This window comes from Rutidosis leptorrhynchoides, chromosome 1 (genome assembly GCF_046630445.1).
Source record: "Rutidosis leptorrhynchoides isolate AG116_Rl617_1_P2 chromosome 1, CSIRO_AGI_Rlap_v1, whole genome shotgun sequence".
Taxonomy (NCBI): Eukaryota; Viridiplantae; Streptophyta; class Magnoliopsida; order Asterales; family Asteraceae; genus Rutidosis; species Rutidosis leptorrhynchoides.
Window position 1 is genome coordinate 361,066,781 of NC_092333.1, and position 12,825 is coordinate 361,079,605.

General features: G+C 33.2%; 1 long non-coding RNA gene across 1 annotated transcript; it reads left to right on the plus strand.

The window, feature by feature from the left end:
• The first annotated feature begins 2,026 nt into the window (after positions 1–2,026).
• LOC139870872 (uncharacterized) lies at positions 2,027–3,582 on the plus strand. Its single transcript, XR_011766616.1, has 4 exons — positions 2,027–2,204; positions 2,406–2,564; positions 2,960–3,017; positions 3,090–3,582. It is a non-coding gene; the product is annotated as an uncharacterized lncRNA (long non-coding RNA).
• The last annotated feature ends 9,243 nt before the right edge of the window (positions 3,583–12,825 follow it).

Here is a 12,825-nt window from a genome sequence, read left to right on the forward strand (position 1 = left end):
GTGGGAACAAAACACCGGGTCCGGATGGATTTTCGTTACTATTTTTTAAGAAGTTTTGGAGTTATTGAAGAAACTTTCATGGACATGTTCGAAGAATTTCACTCTAATCCTTCTTTTCCTAAAGGAACATCAAATTGAAGGTTTTCCTTTGGGAGACAAATCTCAAGTTTGTTCACGGTCTTCAAGCTTACGTTTGGGAGCATATTCCTTTCTTACTTTGTCATTAACGTTTAGTTATGTTTCTTTTCTTGTGTAACGTTCCACGTTTTTGTATCATGGTTGTAATAGTTCCATTGTACTCTTTTTGATAACCTTCATTTTTTTGATGAAGTTATCATGTTATTTATATATCATATATTCTCTTCGCCGTAAAAAAAAAAAAAAGAATGTCAATTCAGGTGTTACGAAGGATCTAATGCTCACTTGGTGAAGATGCAGACATGCAGTCCAATCGTAGTCAAGTTAACAAGTAATTGCATATAAATATTTTGTTTCGCTATTTTTTGTTATTCGAATCGAGTTCATACATGTTAAATCGATTGTTTGCACTCTTCAATTTACCTTGTGCTATTTGTTTATGCAGAACGAGAATAGTTATACAATCTGATGTGGCAAATGTTGCTATTGCTGATGAATATGAATACAAGGATCCTGTTGATGGTTCAATCTCCATGAATCAGGGTATCCGGTATTTATTTGAAGACGGGTCACGTTTGTTGAGTGTCGATCGAGTTAATTATGCATATCGGTTCTTTGAATCAAACGGATGACCAGTTTATCATATTTTTGAATCTCTTAATCGGTGTTGTAGGTTTTCGATTTACGAGGTGCCACAATTCATCTTTACGTCGAGCAATACGAACAAGATTCATCTTTTCTTTTGAAAAAAAAAATAGGAACAAGAATCATCCATGATTGTAAGAGAATATTTCGATGCACTTGCTCCTCTGGTAAATCATTTTTACATTTTTACATTTTTTATGATTTGTGCTTTCTGTTTAAATAAACTTTGTGCAAAAAAAAAAAAAAAAAAAAATTAACAGTTCAACATTGTAACTGAAATTATAATGAGGGGTTGTAAATCATTGAACCTTATATTTGTTGTTTTTAATAACTCTATTGAAAGATTGAGAACATTAAAGCAACAATATCCCAACTTTGAGGCTTTTTACTTTGTTTCAATTGTTGTAAACTGAAATTTTATATATGACAATCGTTATTCATTCTACTGGGCAAAGCAAACAAACAATCTACTGCGAAACAAAAACCTGTGTGCAAAACAGTGTTTGGCGATGAGATATCTAACGTTTTAATAGAGTTCTAAGCTTTTTAATTTGAAATAGTTAAGCTTTCTCTATGTGATCAACTTCGTATCCATCCAACGAACAACATAATATTCACAGTTAATTTTAGTTTTTCTATTTGAATATAGGTATGGTTGTATATATTCTTATCTTCCGAGGGTTTGAGTAGTGTTTGTTGTACTATTCCACGCACTCGATGATGGTCCTTTGTCTTGCCTATGTGAAAAAATCTTGGTAAAGGCGTAGGTGTGTTTGCTAGAGAATATAAGGTTCTTTTTGAATGTATGTCGGACTGTTGGGCACGAATAAGAAGTCTCAATTGAAGTCTATGTCCGGGTTTATAGGTTTTCTTTTTTGCCTAATAGTAATGATATTAGCGTAGATTGTAATAATACCTCTCAAAATGAGTTTCATAAACGTAAAATTCAAAAACCCGCGAAATCGCAAGTTATAAACTAGTTATATATTATAACAAAGCTACTTTTAGCTAATCATCTTTAAAAAAAATCTTAGTTGGCAAAAAAAGGACCATTGAATTCAAACTTATCTTTGAATAATAACCATTGATTAGTCTGATCATTCAACAATTGTCTCTCTCATCTTTTTATTGTATATTGTCAATAATACCCTCCACTACTCGGCTCAAAAAAATACATACGTGGTGTCTCGCTACCAACAAAAATATTCAACCAAGCATCTTATAATAATATTAGGGTTCATCATCATCATCAGATGCATATCGATTCAATAATCGCCCAACTGCATTCCATCCTTTTTGTTTTTCATTTTTCCAATTTAAAACTCCATCCTTTTATTTCTTCATTAACATTGATCATTTATTTGCATAGGGTTTCTGAAATTCGAATTTATGCTGATCTTTCATCGTGCAATTATATTCAGGTATCACCTGAATATAAGTTTCTGTGTATATATGATTTGTTGCCTGTTTGATTTAGCTGTGAGATTTATCAAGTTTTGTTTCATTTTAACTGCAGAGAAATTGTAAGATAAATAATGAGTTAATTGAAAATTTCTATAAGCTTATGATCATAAAAGATCAGTGTCTTAAAGATTTAACGTGTGGAATTATTTTTGTTACAGGAGATATTAACTTTTTGGATGGATTGTAAGGGGTTTGTATTACTCAGAAGCATTCGACTTCATGAATTTGAAAGGCACATGTTTCTTTGGATGAGATCTTTTCGATTTATATTAGTTTGATTACAGTTGGATTTGACACCCCTGATATTGTCGATTCACGTAAGTTAGGTTTTTTCCCTCTTATTCTAAACTTGATTTTTGATGGAATCGGTGAATGAAACGAACATATGATATTTTGGATTCACATAAAATAGGTTGCAGATCGCGTATTGAACATATGATATGATTTTTCTTTTTTAAATATCGATTTAAGAGTTCATAATTAGAAGTGATATTTATTTATACAAAATCTTCACCAAGGTAACAGTTTTATATATCTATAAAATAAATGTGAATACTAATCTCATAATCATGTTTGACATATAATTAATATTAAGAGGATGTTAAAGCAGCTAATGATAACGATAAGAAGGTAGATCAAGGTGTGTAATATCCTGTTGTTTTTTTCATTATACTTTTGTCATGTGTTTTGTGACAAAGTAATGTTATGACAGAAGCAAAGTTGTGGATTTACATTAGCCGTTCAAACAAATGTGAAGAAGGTAGATCAAGGTGTGTAATATATCGTTGTTTTTTTCATTATACTTTTGTCATGTGTTTTGTGACAAAGTAATGTTATGCAAGGTTGAAAAAGACGTGAGACGGGGCCGAAACGGTAGCGACCTCAAAACGTCGCAACGGAAAAAACGGGGCCGAGACGGGGTCGAAACGGATGTTGACTAATGTTGACTTTTATATATATATATATATAAATATATATTTACACATATTTTAGAGCTAAAAAACCTTCGTTGACAAGTTTGTACCTATAATTGCTATTAGCGTTAATATAATACAAAATGTAATACTAAACTAAGTCGATTTTGATTGATTTGACCGACTTATGACCGATTTTAACAGAATTTCTGACTATTGACCGGCGTTGACCCAATTTTTCCTGCATTTGACCTGACTTTTGACCGTTGACCGGCTTATAAGAAAACGGGACGGGGTCGAAACGGTTTAGTCACCAAAACGTCGTAACGGGCGTTGCAACGGATGCAACAGACGCCGTTTACAACAGTGATGTTATGACAGAAGCAAAGTTATGCTGGATAACTGATATGTTGGATTTACATTAACCGTTCAAACAAATGTGAGTGGTATGTTAACATTTCATTTTAATGGTAATTTACGAAAATCGGTCAACCAACTGTTAATATTCAATCTGAACACCTTGCACGAATCATTACTCCTTCCTAATATTTTGGTTATTCGCTTATATCAATTCATGTGCTCAACGAGTTAAAAAAGTATATCTATGAGAATGTTAATGTCCAAATGGTTGATTTGGGACTATTTTTAATGGAATTTTGTGTATTCAGATGTTATCTTAGTACGAATTTTATGATCTATTAGACCTATATTTATAAGTACTTTGATAATAAAACTGACCCAAATAAAGTTCATTAGTAAATGGGTCAAATTAGCCACACTTAAGAAAAGTCACCATACTTTGTGCTAGCTTTTAATTTACCCAGTAAGGGGTATGCGCTATAGTTTTGTCATTCTGCATGTTTATTCAATCGAATTCCAAAAAAGTCTACACTTGATGATGAAAACAGGTCTGGTTCAATCGTGATAAGGCAAGTATTATTCTACTTCTAAAGCAAAGATAGGTAATAATTTACTAGATTATTATGATGTGTGGATCTGTTGATCTTTTGTTTGTGGTTTGACTATACATATGGATGTATGGTTACATTTCACTTATGAAAGTTATCATCTTTCTACCACTATAGTTGTTTGATGTTTTTTTTTTTTGAAAGGCCTATAGTTGTTTGATGTACTTAATAGTCAATTAGTATTAAACAATGAAGCCAATGAGGCCTTGCTTCATTGGTATCCATGTTTCATGGATTCGAGAGTGACCCAGGTTCGAGTCTAACAACTAACAACTAACTTTGCCTTTCAAAAAAAAAAAAAAAAAAAAAAAAAAAAAAAAAAAAAAAAAAAAAAAAAAAAAAAGTATTAAACAATGAAGTTCCTGTGATTTAGTATATAACATTGAATCTTTTAACAGGTTCTGTCATTTCATTAGCAAGACACAAAGCTTGAAATTGGTGGATTTGACTTTAGTTTGCTGACTTTAGCTTTAATTTTGTAGTACCGTTATTTCGCTTAAATTGTAGGGTTGATCATAATTATATTTGTTAAATTTTTCTGTGCTTCATTTGTGAACTTAGATCAAAAAATCGAATTGATTAACTAGAAGTGAATAATGGAGATGCATAATATTTAATCTTTTTTTGTCTCTACCTATGTTGCTAACTGGTATAGATCTCCAAGAGATGAATATTTGGGTTGCCCTTTCGTTATTTAAGTCTCTGAATAATAGCTCATCTATAAAGAGTTGAGCTTCAAGACGTAAAATGGGTGGGGTTTGATAATTTTTTCACATTGGTGTAGTCGGCTTGGTTGATGGCTCAAAACTGTAAATGGGTTTGATATGTCCACCTATATATATATAATCTTTCCTTTTTGTCATAAAAGTTCGACAATGAACTTGAAATCGTGTAGGCTACTTCTCTGCCGCAGCATGTAAGTTGGAAAATGAAAAAGCTTGGTAAAACGCCGGTTGTTAGGTTGTATCAAAAGAGATTTCATATTTTCTTTTTTTTTTAAAACCCGCGAAGTCGCGGGTTATAAACTAGTTAGGGTTTGAATTTTGGTATAAGATAAGATAGAGCTGGTGGAGTAAAAAAAAAAGATAAGGGAACATGTAAAATGATAAAATACTCGTGCATGTCATGTGATCTTATTTCACAGAGAAAATTAACCTACGTCAGAAATTTGGACCGTTCATGTAAAACATGCAAACTTCTAGAATATCTAGTTGAAAAATCAAGTTTGAAGTATCCGTGCAATATTGAGCAAGCCACGAGGACTATCCATGAAAGTTTGCCTTATCTATATGTATTTTTTCTAGACAAAATTACACGGATAGTTTTTATGGTTTGTAAAATGTTTCATGGATAGTCAAAATTTGATTTTTTTCAGAAGTTTGCACGTTTTGCGTAAAATAGTCAAAAAAATTTACGTTCATTAATTTTATCCGTCAATTCATGACATGTGGTTAGCATATGATGGTATTTTTGATTTTAAATCCCCCCATTTCCTTCATTCACTCATTTCCACCTTTTTTCCATTCTCTATTTTTCCTCTACAACTCATGAAACCACCAATAGACTCGCTCACCTAGATGTTAATATTAATTGCTTATTATGTGATCGTTTGGTAAATGACGTGTGGAGATGGGAATGGAGTCGTGAGTTGGGTAGTCGGAATCAAGAACTTTTGAACTCCATGCTTCTTGAGCTCACTGACACTCATTTAGAGAATAAGGATGATGCATGGTTATGGTCATTGGCTAAGGATGGTGTATTCTCTGTTCATGTTACAAGAGATAGAGTTGATGATGTCTTGTTGACATCTATGTCTCCATCTACAAGTTAGTATAAAACAATTCCTCGAAAGGTTAACATATGTTTATGGCGTGTGGGGCTTGATAGATTAGCTACAAGGTTAAATTTATCTACCCGCAGTTTAGAGTTTAATTGTATTGCATGTCCGGTGTGTTCTCATCAAGTTGAATCCCGCGATCATGTTTTTTTCGAATGTATAGTAGCTGCGCAGATTTGGGCTAAAGTTAGGAGGTGGATCAATTGCAATATGCCGGTATTTAATTCTTGGTCAGATTGGATGCTTTGGTTCCAACATTGGAGTGGGTCAGAGGAAGTCAAGATGAAGGTTTACACGATCGTTGCAGCTTGCGTGTGGTTACTCTGGAGACACAGGAACGGGATTGTGTTTAACAATCCGTCAGTGAAGAAATCCGAGCTTTTTGATTCTATTTGTATTTTTTCCTATTTTTGGATTAGATATAAAGGAAAATGTGATTTGTCTTGGGTTTCTTGGAACGTTAATCCGTTGTAAGTGGTTGCGACTTCTCTAGAGTCTTTCTAGAGAGTCGGGTTTTAATATAATTTTGCCGTTAAAAAAAAAAAAAAAACCACCAATATAACTGTAGATATGTTTCTATTAAACTGCACCCATGATTGAACTCGAAAATCTCCATATCTCATGAATCTCTATAATTTAGAATTTTCCACCCACAATTAAACTAAACTGCATATATGTTTCTATTAGTTAATCGGTGATTTCACGAACCACTGATTTGTTCTTTCCCAAACATGATGAACTCCTTAAATTAGCTCTCACGATGCTTTATAAATGAGTTTTTGTTATAATAATAATAATAATATAGATATGGATAGTCAATTTTGGTGTATACATATAGTCAATTTTGGTACACAAAGTATGTATTTTTATATTGAGATTTTAGGCTATAAATACTCATGAATGCAAGCATTAAACTTGCACCATTTCTCACACTTACAAATGTGTTTCTTTCTTTCTCTCCATTATCATCTTTGTTCTTACACTTCATTATTAGTTATAACATCAAGAATCAAACCACTAAAGGTAGTTATAAGCCTACTGAATTATAACATCAAGAATCAAACCACTAAAGGTAGTTATAAGCCTACTGAATTATAACACGTTATCAGCACGATAATCTTAATACTAAATATGGTTGGCTCTGCCACCAAAATGATATATGGTCGGTTATACCACCAAAATGATATATGGTCGGTTATACCACCAAAATGATATCATCTTTGTTCTTACACTTCATTATTTGTTCTTACACTAAAGGTAGTTATAAGCCTACTGAATTATAACATCAAGAATCAAACCACTAAAGGTAGTTATAAGCCTACTGAATTATAACATCAAGAATCAAACCACTAAAGGTAGTTATAAGCCTACTGAATTATAACATCAAGAATCAAACCACTAAAGGTAGTTATAAGCCTACTGAATTATAACACGTTATCAGCACGATAATCTTAATACTAAATATGGTTGGCTCTGCCACCAAAATGATATATGGTCGGTTATACCACCAAAATGATATATGGTCGGTTATACCACCAAAATGATATATGGTCGGTTATACCACCAAAATGATATATGGTCGGTTATACCACCAGAATGATATAGGTCGGTTATACCACCTGAAAAAATATATGGTCGACACTGTCGCCAAATTTTCATTTATGTTTACTAATATTTATATTTTTGTTATATAACATTTATTTATGATTGCTTACACATGGTCGACACTGTCACCTACTTATCATTTATGTTATATTAAATTTATGTTTAATGTTTATATACTTATGAATATAAATTGACTCTAATTTATCATGATGTTTGTTTTAATTTTTGATAATAGAAAATGTCGAATCTGGAAAAGCTTAAATTTACTCCTTTAGAATCAACTGGAAACAACTACATGCCATGGGTTATAAAAGTAAAAATGCATCTTAAATCAATGGGCATTCTTGAAACCATAAATGAAAACAACACTTGTTCTGAAAAAGAACAAGCTACGGCATGTTGCTTTATTCATCAACATATTGATGAATGCTTACAAAATAATTATGTGACTGTAGAAGATCCCCATGTTTTATGGGAAGGTCTCAAAAGCAGATTCAATAATCAAAGAGAAATTTTACTTCCAGCTGCAATGGAACAATGGAGAACATTAAGGTTCCAAGACTTTAAGAAAGTAAATGAATACAGCTCAGCTCTGTATAATACATGTTCACAACTTAAATTCTGTGGACATGAAATTAGTGATGCAGACATGATGGAGAAAACTTTCTCCACAATGAATGCTGCAAACATCACAGTGCAAAGAAATTTGAGAATGCTAAAGTTCAAAACATATCCTGAACTTAATTCATATCTCTTAGTTGCAGAGCAAAATGATGAGCTATTAATGAAAAATCAGCAATCCCGTCCTACTGGTACACTTGCAATCCCTGAAGCAAATACTGCAAATAATTATAAACAGGGACAAGGACGCGGGCAAGGTCGTGGTTATAATAACCATCACCATCATCATGCCAAAAGCCATAACTATGGTAGAAACCATCCTTATGGTAATGGTAATGGGCGTGGACGTGGTCGTGGTCGTGGCCGTGGTGGTCAAAGAAATAGTAATCCACGAAAATATAAATATCAACCACAAAACAAGCCCATTAAACAAGATGTTGAAGAAAATTCTTCTAAAAATTCTGAAGAATCTTGCTACAGATGTGGTAGAATGGGCCACTGGGCTAATACTTGCCGAACATCTAAACATCTTGTTAAGATGTATCAGGATTCGCTGGAAGGTAAAGAAAAGGAAGTAAATTTTGTGGATAATATTGATCCAACAGTCACTGAGAAACCATCTGATTTATATGAAGATTTCTTGAATGTTTAAGTTGTGTGTTTTTTGAAAAATAAACGATTTAATATCGTCTGTCTTTGTCATTATGTTTGCTAAATGTTTCAGTACTATCTATTTGCGTTTAAAATATTGTGTAATATTAATGTACTCACTATTTATTTCTTATATATGAAGTTCAATATGAATTTTGCTGGAATACAACATCAATCAAGTGGTGGAGATCTCTGTATAGCAGACAGTGGAACTACACACACTATACTTAAATCCGAGAAATATTTTATTGATCTAAAACCAACGGAAGGAACTATACATACAATATCAGGACCTGCTAACTTGATAAAAGGGATAGGAAAGGCAAATTTCATACTACCAAATGGTACAAAATTTTTAATAAATGATGCCTTATTTTCTCCCAAGTCAAGCAGAAATTTATTGAGTTTCTCCGACATATACCTTAACGGGTATGATTATCAGTCAGTGACAACAGAAAATGAGAAATATTTAAGTATCACTGACAAGAGTCATGTGGTTGAAAAACTGCCAAGACTTAGTTCTGGATTACATTATACACATATAAATGTACCAGAAATACATATGGTAGTTAACGAAAAATATATTGATCCTGGTGTATTCAGTTTATGGCATAACAGATTAGGCCATCCAGGATCAACAATGATGAAAAGGATTATTGAATGTACTCATGGACATCCACTAAAGGATAGAAAAATCCATCATGATACAATGGTTCCATGTACATCTTGCTCTCTTGGAAAATTGATAACTAGACCCTCACCACTTAAGGTTGAGAAAGAATCACCAATGTTTCTTGAAAGAATTCAAGGTGATATATGTGGACCAATTCATCCACCATGTGGACCATTTAGATATTTCATGGTTCTAATAGACGCATCTAGCAGATGGTCTCATGTTTGTCTGTTATCAAGCCGTAATGTGGCATTTGCAAAATTTCTTGCCCAAATTATTAAATTGAGAGCTCATTTTCCTGATTACACCATTAAAAGGGTGAGACTTGATAATGCTGGTGAATTTACATCTCAAGCATTTAATGACTATTGCATGTCTATAGGAATTGTTGTTGAACATTCTGTTGCTCATGTGCATACACAAAATGGTTTAGCCGAGTCATTGATTAAACGTTTACAGTTAATCGCTAGACCATTGATAATGAGAACAAAACTCCCTGTATCTATATGGGGTCATGCAATTTTACATGCTGCTGCATTGATTCGCATCAGACCAAGTGCAAGTCATAAATATTCCCCCCTACAACTTGCTTTTGGTCAAGAGCCAAATATTTCCCATCTTAGAACATTTGGTTGTGCAGTGTATGTTCCAATTGCGACACCACAACGTACAAAAATGGGTCCTCAAAGGAGGTTGGGAATATATGTTGGATATGAAACATCTTCAATATTAAGGTATATTGAACCTATGACAGGTGACGTTTTTACAGCACGTTTTGCTGATTGTCATTTTAATGAAACATTGTTCCCTAGATTAGGGGGAGAAATGAAAAATAAAGAAAATGATGTTTCATGGTGTGAACCTCAATTAAAGTATCTTGATCCTCGCACAAAAGAATGCGAGACAGAAGTTCAAAAGATAATGCATATACAAGAACTTGCAAATCAATTGCCTGATGCATTTACAGATACAAAAACGGTGACAAAATCATATATACCAGCAGTAAATACTCCAGCTCGAATTGAAATTCCAAAAGCTGGCAATAACGTCACTCATGAATCTTTGCCACGTCAGAAACGTGGAAGACCAATCGGTTCAAAGGATAAAAATCCTCGAAAAAGAAAATCAGCTGATAATGAAGTAAAAGAAAGTGTTCAAGAAGAACCACAAATCAGTACTCCTACTGCAGAGGAGATTGATGATGTCAATACAGAAATTGCAATCAATTATGCATATTCAAAAATATTATGGAACCGAAATGAAATGAAAAATCTTGATGAGAAATTTTCATTTAATGTTGCATATGACATCATGAATAATGATGATGATCCAGAACCAACATCTATGGTTGAATGTCAAAATAGACATGATTGGGCTCAATGGAAAGAAGCAATACGAGCTGAATTAGAATCACTCAATAAAAGAAAAGTTTTCGGATCCATCATTCTCACTCCTAAAGATGTGAAACCTGTAGGATACAGATGGATTTTTGTCCGAAAAAGAAATGAGAAAAATGAAGTTACAAGGTATAAAGCTAGACTTGTAGCTCAAGGTTTTTCTCAAAGACCGGGAATTGATTATGAAGAAACTTATTCTCCTGTTATGGATGCAATTACTTTTAGGTACTTAATCAGTCTGGCAGTTTCTAAAAATTTAGAAATGCATCTCATGGATGTTGTGACTGCTTATCTATATGGATCACTTGATAGTGATATATATATGAAGATACCTGAAGGATTTAAGGTACCAGAAGCATCAAATGCAAAACCCAAAGAAATGTATTCGATTAAATTACAAAGATCTTTATATGGGTTAAAACAATCGGGACGTATGTGGTATAACCGATTAAGTGATTACTTGATAAGCAAAGGGTATACAAATAATCTTACTTGCCCTTGTGTTTTCATTAAGAAAACAACATCCGGATATGTGATCATAGCTGTTTATGTTGATGATCTTAACATCATAGGTACAAATAAAGAGATCCATGAAGCCATTCAACTTCTAAAGAAAGAATTTGAAATGAAAGATCTCGGAAAAACCAAGTATTGCCTTGGTTTACAAATTGAGCATATGCCTAATGGTTTACTTGTACATCAAACAACATATACTGAAAAGATTTTGAAACGTTTCAATATGGACAAGGCAAAACCATTAAGTACTCCTATGATTGTTAGATCACTCAATGTTGAAGCTGATCCATTTCGTCCATGTGAAGATCAAGAAGACATTCTTGGACCAGAAGTACCATATCTTAGTGCAATTGGAGCTCTTATGTATCTTACAAATTGTACAAGACCTGACATTTCTTTTGCAGTTAATTTGTTGGCAAGGTTCAGCTCTGCTCCTACCAAAAGACACTGGAATGGGATCAAACACATATTTCGATACCTTCGAGGAACTACTGATTTAGGATTATTTTATTCTAACGAATCAAAACAAGATTTGGTTGGTTATGCAGATGCAGGTTATTTATCTGATCCACATAAAGCTAAATCTCAAACTGGATATGTATTCCTAAATGGAGGTACTGCAATATCATGGCGTTCTCAAAAACAAACACTTGTTGCTACATCGTCAAATCATGCCGAAGTGATTGCATTACATGAAGCTACTCGAGAATGTTTTTGGTTGAGATCAATGACACAACTCATTACTGATTCTTGTGGACTAGAACGCGATAAAAGTCCAACAACTATCTATGAAGATAATGCAGCTTGCATAGCACAGATGAAAGAAGGGTATATCAAAAGTGACCGAACAAAACACATACCACCTAGATTCTTCTCATACACTCAAAATCTCATTAAGGACAACCAGATTGAAATGAGATATGTGCAATCTAGCAAAAACTCTGCTGATCTTTTCACGAAAGCACTTCCAACTGCTATTTTCAGAACACACGTTCATAACATTGGCATGAGACATGTTCAAAAGATGTAACAGCTGAAGCGATGTCTACTTGAGGGGGAGTCAACTCCATGCTGCACTCTTTTTCCCTTAGCTAAAGTTTTTTCCCACTGGGTTTTCTTTAGCAAGGTTTTTAACGAGGCAGTAATTTATAGTTGATCTTCAACAAAATAAAATTGCTATCCAAGGGGGAGTGTTATAATAATAATAATAATATAGATATGGATAGTCAATTTTGGTGTATACATATAGTCAATTTTGGTACACAAAGTATGTATTTTTATATTGAGATTTTAGGCTATAAATACTCATGAATGCAAGCATTAAACTTGCACCATTTCTCACACTTACAAATGTGTTTCTTTCTTTCTCTCCATTATCATCTTTGTTCTTACACTT